Source organism: Rhinoderma darwinii, unplaced genomic scaffold, assembly GCF_050947455.1.
Source record: "Rhinoderma darwinii isolate aRhiDar2 unplaced genomic scaffold, aRhiDar2.hap1 Scaffold_138, whole genome shotgun sequence".
Classification (NCBI taxonomy): Eukaryota; Metazoa; Chordata; class Amphibia; order Anura; family Rhinodermatidae; genus Rhinoderma; species Rhinoderma darwinii.
Genome location: NW_027461966.1, coordinates 2,508,850 through 2,517,415, shown reverse-complemented (window position 1 = coordinate 2,517,415; position 8,566 = coordinate 2,508,850). Strand labels below are relative to the sequence as shown.

At 40.4% G+C, this 8,566-nt stretch overlaps 1 long non-coding RNA gene across 4 annotated transcripts; it reads right to left on the bottom strand.

Moving 5' to 3' along the window:
• Nucleotides 1-325: 325 nt before the first annotated feature.
• Nucleotides 326-8,355, bottom strand: LOC142699148 (uncharacterized). Of its 4 annotated transcripts, none has more exons than XR_012866029.1 (5): nt 7,847-8,355; nt 7,597-7,746; nt 4,297-4,433; nt 3,366-3,654; nt 326-1,096 (listed from the first exon to the last, which is right to left on the bottom strand). It is a non-coding gene; the product is annotated as an uncharacterized LOC142699148 (long non-coding RNA). The 4 variants fall into 4 exon arrangements; XR_012866030.1 differs by having other exon boundaries at nt 7,597-7,743; XR_012866031.1 differs by lacking the exon at nt 7,597-7,746 and having other exon boundaries at nt 327-1,096.
• Nucleotides 8,356-8,566: the final 211 nt, after the last annotated feature.

The window sequence follows — 8,566 nt, the reverse complement described above, 5'->3', positions numbered from 1 at the left end:
GCCCCCAGTCTATTTCCTGCTGCGCAGCCCTCAACCGGGAGAAATTGGCCTTTTTAATATGCAGTCAGTGTTTTACCCTCCCAGCCTGTTTGCTTTTAAGGTTTTGTTCATGTGGAGTTTTTTGCAGGCAAACAATTCTGCCTGGAAAAATCAGCTCCGCCTTTTTTTAAGTGTTTTTTTTACCACACACGTTTTTTGACACAGTTATTGATGCGTTTTCCTACGTGGTTCTTTATGCCCATTTTAAAGCGTTATTTTTATCTCCTTCTTCAACAGGCAAAGGAAAAAAAAACGCAAGCATTTTTTTCTTTGCCTAAAACCGCTTGAAAACGCGTCAAAACCGGTCGCGGCCGTTCACAGCATTTTTCCGTCTCTCATTGATTTCAATAGGGTTTTTTGAGGCGGAAAACGAATCTAGAAAGGTCATATCACATACGTAGTGGAACCATTATACCCTAATGTTTTCTCCTTCTTTAGTAGCGTACAACTCAAGTGCCAACTTCCATTACATGATAGTGTCTCAACAGGACTCTTTCTACAATAGATCTGGGGGTCGGCCAGTGAATACTTTTTCTCTATGTTCAGCTTAACAACAATACCAATGATGATGATGATGATGATGATAATATCCCTGCCTCTTTTCTATAGTAGTCTCAGTACATGTTTTAATATGATATCATTGATAAATGAATAATGAATTGAGTATTTCTCTAGCTGTGACCATCTCATGACTATCACCACATATGGAGCATCCTGCGCACTGACTATTACTAAGCCTCTCCATATTTCTCAGCATTTTCTGCTCCTTTACCCTGCGATCATATAGTCAGAAGTAACATATAAGTTCTCTCCTCACTGTTCAGACGTCATGGGTTTTCTGCTAGGATGGACACACCAGTATTTACAATGTGTCTCTTCTTCTAGATGTTTGTAGGAATCTCCTTGTAGCCAGGATCTCCTTCTCTGTGCTGGTTGGTGTCTTCTAGATGTTGAAGGTGGTCATCTTCTAGGTATATGCAGGAATCTTCTAGCTGCTAACTGGGGTCTACGTGTTGTCAGGACTCTTTAAAATCTCAAAGACTGGGATAAAGATCTCCTGAAAAAAAAACAAGAAAAATATTTTGAGACAAAAAACTACAAATATATAACCTACAAAGAAATTGATGCGACCAAAAAAACAAGTGTAGAACATGGAAAAAATCTTTATTGGAATAACAATGAAAAGCTACATGTCAACACAATACAATTAAAAAGACTCCACAAGACTCTACAGAAGAAAAGGACAGCTCATTGTGTGACTCACAAAGAAAATAATAATTAGATAAGACCCCATGGCTGCACACACCTGCGTAATGTAGGTCATATATAAATACCAAATGGTATGGAATAAACAACTATACAGTGCAAAAAAGCAGTCAGCGCATAAGTAAGAGCAAAAATGAATCAACTATTAAACAAGTATGGAGGGATATAACATACCCATAATAAGGTTGTTCAGGAGCACCAACACAGGGAGTGCCCACCCAGACGCACGTTTCAGCGCTAAATGCCTTCATCAGGGGGTGGCGCTGATAGTTCACACACAGTATTTAAATGAACGCTAGCCAATGGTACTTAAATATATCCAGGTGATTATATATATATATATATGCCCATAAATCAGATCAGTGCACTCACTGTTTACTATTGGTGGCAATATGTGGTCGAGTACATGGCCAGACTCCAGAAACGGCAACAACGAGACACTGGGGCGGAAACACATCAGCGCGTCACCTGACGCGGTCACGTGTATCAGCAACCCAGCGTGTCATGGGTGACGAATCGGAGGCCGGTCAATCACAACCAATCAGAATGCAACCAGTGATTGAAGGCATGAAAAGCATTCAGAAGGATATTAACCCTGTACGGGCAGTCCAATAGCGATACACTTCATGTCTGCAAGTCTAAACCCAAAATACAGAGAGACAAGATAGTTATACAGATATATTGCACATGTATCATACAAATACATATAAATATATGGACACAAAGTGATGTGTGATGAAGAGTGTCAACGTGTAGGGAGTAATCAAGTGTGGAACATTATTATCAATTATAATGTGTGAAAAAAGACCAATATATACGTGCCAAAAGGAATAATCCAGTGCACACAACCTGAACATAGTAGGGAAGTGACAGGTAAGAAATGATATTAAACACAATAAAGTGTTGTTTATATAGAACATGTGTAAGTAAAAGAGTGAAAAGGTAATAAATGTATGGTGACAAAATAAAAGAAATAAAAAACTAAAAATAAAATAGTGTGAATAGGCGTGTGCGATGAAAAAAGAAGAAAAAAACAACGTGTGTATTATGCATCAAAAAATAAAATGGACTACAAGTGCCAAGCACAAAGCAGATTTTAGTTACATGTCGATATATCTAATACAACAAGCCTCAAAGGTGCAGAATATAATATGCAGTGATCTGCAGACAGAGCCCGCTTTTCTATTTTTTGTGAAGATCATCAGTAGGGCATCATTGCTGAGGATGAAGATCATGACAACCCGAAAATTGAACAGTTGACATAGTCAACACAGGCAGCGTAAACCATATATCTAATCTGTATACACAAATAAAGAAATGTAGATTAAAATCAAAATAAGAACATAAAATCAAAAATACCCGACTAAAATCTTTGGTAGCAGTCAGAGAAATGCAGCAACACCAATGTTCTCATTGAGACCCCTCGGTTGTGTTGTCTTAAGCCTCCATATCCACTTGCATTCTGATTGCAAAAGCCTCTTTTTACATCTCGTCCTCGCATATCAGTATTGATGTGATCTATTCCCTTCACTCTCACAAGTCTAGAGTTACACGCATGATGTAGGTGAAAATGTTGTGGAATCGTCTTCAGCTGTTCCATATACTCTACTGTTTTGGCATTTTCAATGTCTCTAACATGTTCTCTTACGCGAAAGCGCAATTCTCGGATTCTCATGCCAATATACATTTTAGGGCAAGGGTAAGTTGCATGATAGATCACACCTGTAGTGCCACATGTAATTTGCCATGTGATCTTAACATTTTTCAACCCACTTGAGTCAACAAAACCTTGAGAGCGTTCAATATTAGGGCAACTAATACAGTCGCCGCAAGGGTTACAACCCCACTTAGGACCAATCTTTCCAAAACATTTACCCGGTTTTTCCACTGTTCGGTAACTGTGAACTATTGCGTCACGTAAAGAACGCGCTCTACATGGTGCAACAGCAAGATAATTTGGTAGTACTTTCTGTAGAATTGGATCATTGAGGAGCATCGGCCAAAATGTGTTTGAGGTGTCCCTCATTTCTGACCAAATGATACGTGTTCGTAAATCTTACCTTAGGAGAAATTCCTTATTTTTAGTTACAGTTTGTAATAGCTGTGCACGAGGGGGAGCTGTGCACGTGGTCGTCAATGGGCTTTATTAACATTGCGGCAGCTGCAGCCCTGTTGAGCAAGTCTCTTTCTTAACTCAGTCGTGCGGTATTTGAAATCTTCATGAGTTGAACAAATTTTCTTAACACGCAGTAATCGTCCAGTTGGTATAGCTTCGATGGTGTGGCGAAGATGTGAAGACGTGGCGTGAAGAAATGAGTTTGTTGATGTCTCTTTACGATGCAAATCTGTCTGGAGACAACCATTATGGTTCCTTTTAGTTAGTATGTCCAAAAAAATCTATCTCAACATGATTCCACTTGCATGTTAATTTAATGTTACGTGTATTATAGTTAAATACACTGATGAATTCCATTAATTCATCCGAAGTCCCCTGCCAGATCATGAAGATGTCATCAATGAACGGGCCCAGAAAAGGAGCTGGTTCATTGATATCTCATGATCTGGCAGGAATAGGTCCCTCTCCCACAGCCCCAGGAACAGGTTGGCGTATGAGGGTGCACAGGCTGCCCCCATTGCCGTGCCCTGGAGTTGCAGGTAGAAGGACCCATTGAACGTGATAAAAATTGTGTTTGAGAACAAAGTCCGATAGGGTGAGCAACAACTCTGAAAAGTCTTTCCTATATTACTCATATTCAAAAAGGTGGCCACTGCATGCAACCCATCTGAATGCTGGATGCCGATATATAGTGACTCAATGTCACAAGTTACCAAAATATGTGTCATCTAAATGAATCTCTTCAATTTTCAACAACAAATCTGCAGAGTCGCACAGATACGAAGGTAGACATTCCACTAATGGTTTTAAATGGTGGTCGACCCATTTGCACACCTTCTGAGTTAACCCCCCGCTACACAATATAATTGGCCTACCTGGAGGGTCCTTATGAATTTTGGGTAGTAGAAAAGGCGTCTGTATCGTTGGCTCAGTCACAATCAGTGCCTCCATTAGGGACTTGGAGAGGACTCCGGCATCCATACCATCTTGTAGAATGTGGATCATCTTTGCTCTAAAGGATAATAAAGAATTGTATGTTAACCTTCTACAACAAGTGGAGTTTTTTTTTATTTCGTTTTTTTTTAAATTGATGTATTTTTTATTTTTCCAAACATAACAAACAAGCGAACAACAATTCAACAATATTTCCCATGGCAATAGCATCTCGGAACACATATCATTATTTTGCATATTATATAATCTACAATTTGTATAAATATTCATAGGAAATGAAACACACTAAATAAATCAAAAAAGAAGGGGGAAGGGAAGTATAGAGGGGGAGGGGGAAGAGGATGGACACGTGTATCCCCATCGTTACCACGATTCAATACAGATATTTAAGGAATCAGATCATGATTGGTGTCACACCAGACAGCTGATGCTCCAGATACCAAGTTGTGGAGCCAAAGCATGAAATCAGTTTTTGTTTTATATGAAGTGGTAAGAGAGGTATAAAGTTCTCCCACAACTTAAAAAAGGCTTCAGTTTTGTGCTCTTTTCGATGGGAGGTTTCCACCCAATCCATTCGGAAAATATAAGATATATTTTCTAGGGAAATACGATGTGTGGGGGGTGTATTATTTATCCAAACCTGGAGAATGGCCTTCCTAGCAGCCGCAGAGACATAGTATAACAGTTGTTTGTGATGTTTCGGGATAAAGAGCATGGAAGGTGGCAGTATCCCAAAGAGACCCCACTTTTGGGTTGAGGGGCATGGTATGGACAGGGTGTTCGACACAAAATATTGTATCTTTCGCCAAAAGTCAACAATAGTTGGGTATAACCAGAGACAATGTAATTGCGGTGCTCCATACTTTAAACACGAATGGTCAGAGGAGTTACCCATGAGAAAGCCCCTATAAGGGGACACGTCAGCCCTATGGGCTATTGTAAAAGACATCTCCCAGGACATATCTGATGGGAGGTATTTGGCAGCCATAATTACAGATGATAGGACATCGTCATGAGTTGTTTGATCTAAGTGGTCAACCCAGTAAGATACGCCTGATCTCGATTTAGTGTAGTCCAATGGCTGTCTTACAACGTTATAATAGGTAGTGATTAGTCTTTTTCGGCATTGATGAGATGGAGTTTAGTGACAGAAGAAGTCACCCCAGTCTTGGTCTTGTAAGTGTCTAATGACCTTGTGAGCATAGCTACAGGCCTGCATGTAATAAAATGGGTGTTGGCCCAAAAAATCATATTGTATACGTAGTTCATTAAATGAGTATGGACGACGAGTGAGCATGTTAGTTATCTGATTAATACATGTCAACCCCTCCCCCCCAACCCATCCACGAAAAACCACATGGAGGTTGGCATTTTGGAAGTCAAAGTTATGGACCCAAGGAAGAAGTAGGAAAAATCTAGGGTTTAAACCTAAGTGTTGCCTGACCTTGGTCCATGTTTCCAGGAGGACATGACTAGGGGGTTAGCCCGTTCATCAGGTGATAGAGCCGAGTAGGGAGTGTGTAAGAGGCATGTTAAGGAAATGGGTTTTGAAAATTGTTGGTCCAATGTAGAATCAGAAAAGCAGGAGCTACCAGTTATCCCATCTCCAATCACTCGTAGTTGAGCTGCCATATTGTATAAGTGAATCTGTGGAACATTAATCCCTCCATTTTCATGATGTTGCTGCAATATGCATAGGCTCACTCTTGGTCTCTTTTGCCTAACATCAACTGGTCTCAAGTATATAGGCAAGGATTGTAGTAAGTATAACAATTTAGGGAAGACAACCATTTTTAATAGATTAGCCCTACCTAAAAATGATAGAGTAAAGTGCCTCCAAGCCATGAGTTGGGATTCCAAATATGCAATAAAGGGATTAAGGTTTCGTTGATATAAATTTGATGGTTGTCTCGTGATGCGTACCCCCAAATAGGGAATGTAATCAGAGTTCCATTTAAATGCATGCTTCGAAGACCAGAGTGGCCTGGAGGGACCCTTAAGAATTAGGGCTTCTGATTTTTGTAGATTGATCTTGAAACCTGACAGGGCACCATAAATTGGGATATCCTGGAGGATTGGTTGTAAAGTAGAGGCAGGGTTAGATATGAAGAACAAAATATAATCTGCAAATGCCGATAGTTTAATTTGAGAATCTCCAATTTGTATGCCTTGAAAACATGCTAGGGACTGGAGATGACGGAGAAGTGGATCTAGGGATAAATGAAACAGTAACGGTGAGAGAGGGCATCCCTGACACGTACCCCTGAAAATTGAGATAGGAGGTGAGTTAAGCCCATTGATGGTAAGGGATGTGGTAGAGCAGGCCTGTGAGCGTGAAAGGAATGTTAGAAAGCGGTCCCCGAAGGCCCAGGACTGCAACACCGCTGTGAGAAATGGCCATGATAAAGAGTCAAACGCCTTTTCCGCGTCAAGTCTCAACAACATGGTCACTGGGGAGGAGGGGTCTAGTGCAGACACCGTGGCTGCTACAACCTGACTGATACCTTTAGTGGAATGTCTATTGCTTAAGAAACCCAGTTGGGTTGGGGCAATGATCAGTCCAAACATGGTTTGGAGGCGGTCGGCCAAAATATTTGTTAGGAGCTTATAGTCTTGGTTTAAAAGGGAAATCGGACGATATGAGGAAAGGAGGGTTGGATCCCTGTCAGGTTTGGGAAGCAATATGGTCCTGGACGCATGAAAGTTAGGCAGGTCAATCTCCCCACTAAATATGGCTTGTAAGGTCCTCGTCAATGTCGGTACAATATCTGGCAAAAGTTTGTAGTATTCAGCCGATAGGCCGTCAGGACCCGGCGTTTTATTATTGTGTAGCTTAGAGATTGCTAAAGCAACCTCCGCCTCCGTGATATCATTATTTAAAAAGTGGAGTTTATTCAATTGGCGATTTGCTTCATAAATATACATCTGGCGTGGCAAAAATACCACATTTCTGCCTTTATCGGCAGGTTTTACTACCACATCATGCCATGATTTAATCCTCTCCAAGCTCTCTCTCTCTCTCTGTCTCTCTGTCTCTCTGTCTCTCTGTCTCTCTGTCTCTCTGTCTCTCCCTCTCTCTCTCTCAACTCGACAGATTCTTAATTTTCCTTGGAATGTTTTGCTAATCTTCAGGGACTAATTTGACAAAAAGATCTACTGCGGGGCAAATAGACAACGGGGGGATTTTGTAGATTTGGTTCTAATACAGATATGAATCTTACCTTCTGATATTCCCCCTTCTTGGTGAAAGAGTTTCTCAAATATTCACAATGTTTCTTGTTCCTCAACTGTGACAAATAAATCGCCTTCCTCTTTAAAATACCATTTCTTAAAGATCAAAGATTGTGCAAAAAATTGCAGATCTTTTACTGCTGAGAAAAGATCAAAACAGGAGGCGGGAGAAAAGGTCAAGACTTTGTCCAACAGTGTGATGTCACCTATAGATAATTGATGCATAGAAATGTTAATGACCTTCTTTTGATGTCTTGGATTTTGTTCCAATCCCTTATTCATTTTTCTCCTACTGTTGGACGACTGATTTTAGTTCCGTTTTCTTTTGTATCTTGGTAAGTCACGTGTAGACCTCACGCTACTACATAATGTCATATCAAGGTGACCGCTCTGTGATGACAAAGATCACATAGAAGAGGAAAGACTCAGTGATTCACCATTTTGTCTCCCATTCCATCAATATATTTTCTTCTGTTGAAAATCATTATTATCACATATCAATTTCTTTGTTTTTCTGCTCTCCATTTCTTTTTCCCACACGAGGCATTGATGATCCAATTGTGTTTTAAATGTTTCTAAGTCCTCTTTGGACATCTCTGCTTTTAATTTTTGCTGGATCTTTTCCAGCTCGTTATCCCTGTTTTCTAATGATGTGTTATTGAGTCCAATAAGAAGCTCCATCACTTTAAATGAACACGCACTGCAGTTCTCCTCCCATTTAGATGGAAAATTCACATCTTCAGTTGGAAATGATGGGAAAACTTGTATGCGCAACCCCCTCGGTATAAGGTTCCGTTGGAGATAATTTGCTAGGAATGCTCGGTTCCACCAAACTTTCATTCTTTTATTTACAAGGCATTTGAAGGAGTTCTGTGGCTCCCTAATATTTCTCTGACTGCCAACACCTGTGGCTGTGGAGTCATCTTTAACCAGCCATGACTGTTCTCTGGCTCTAAAATC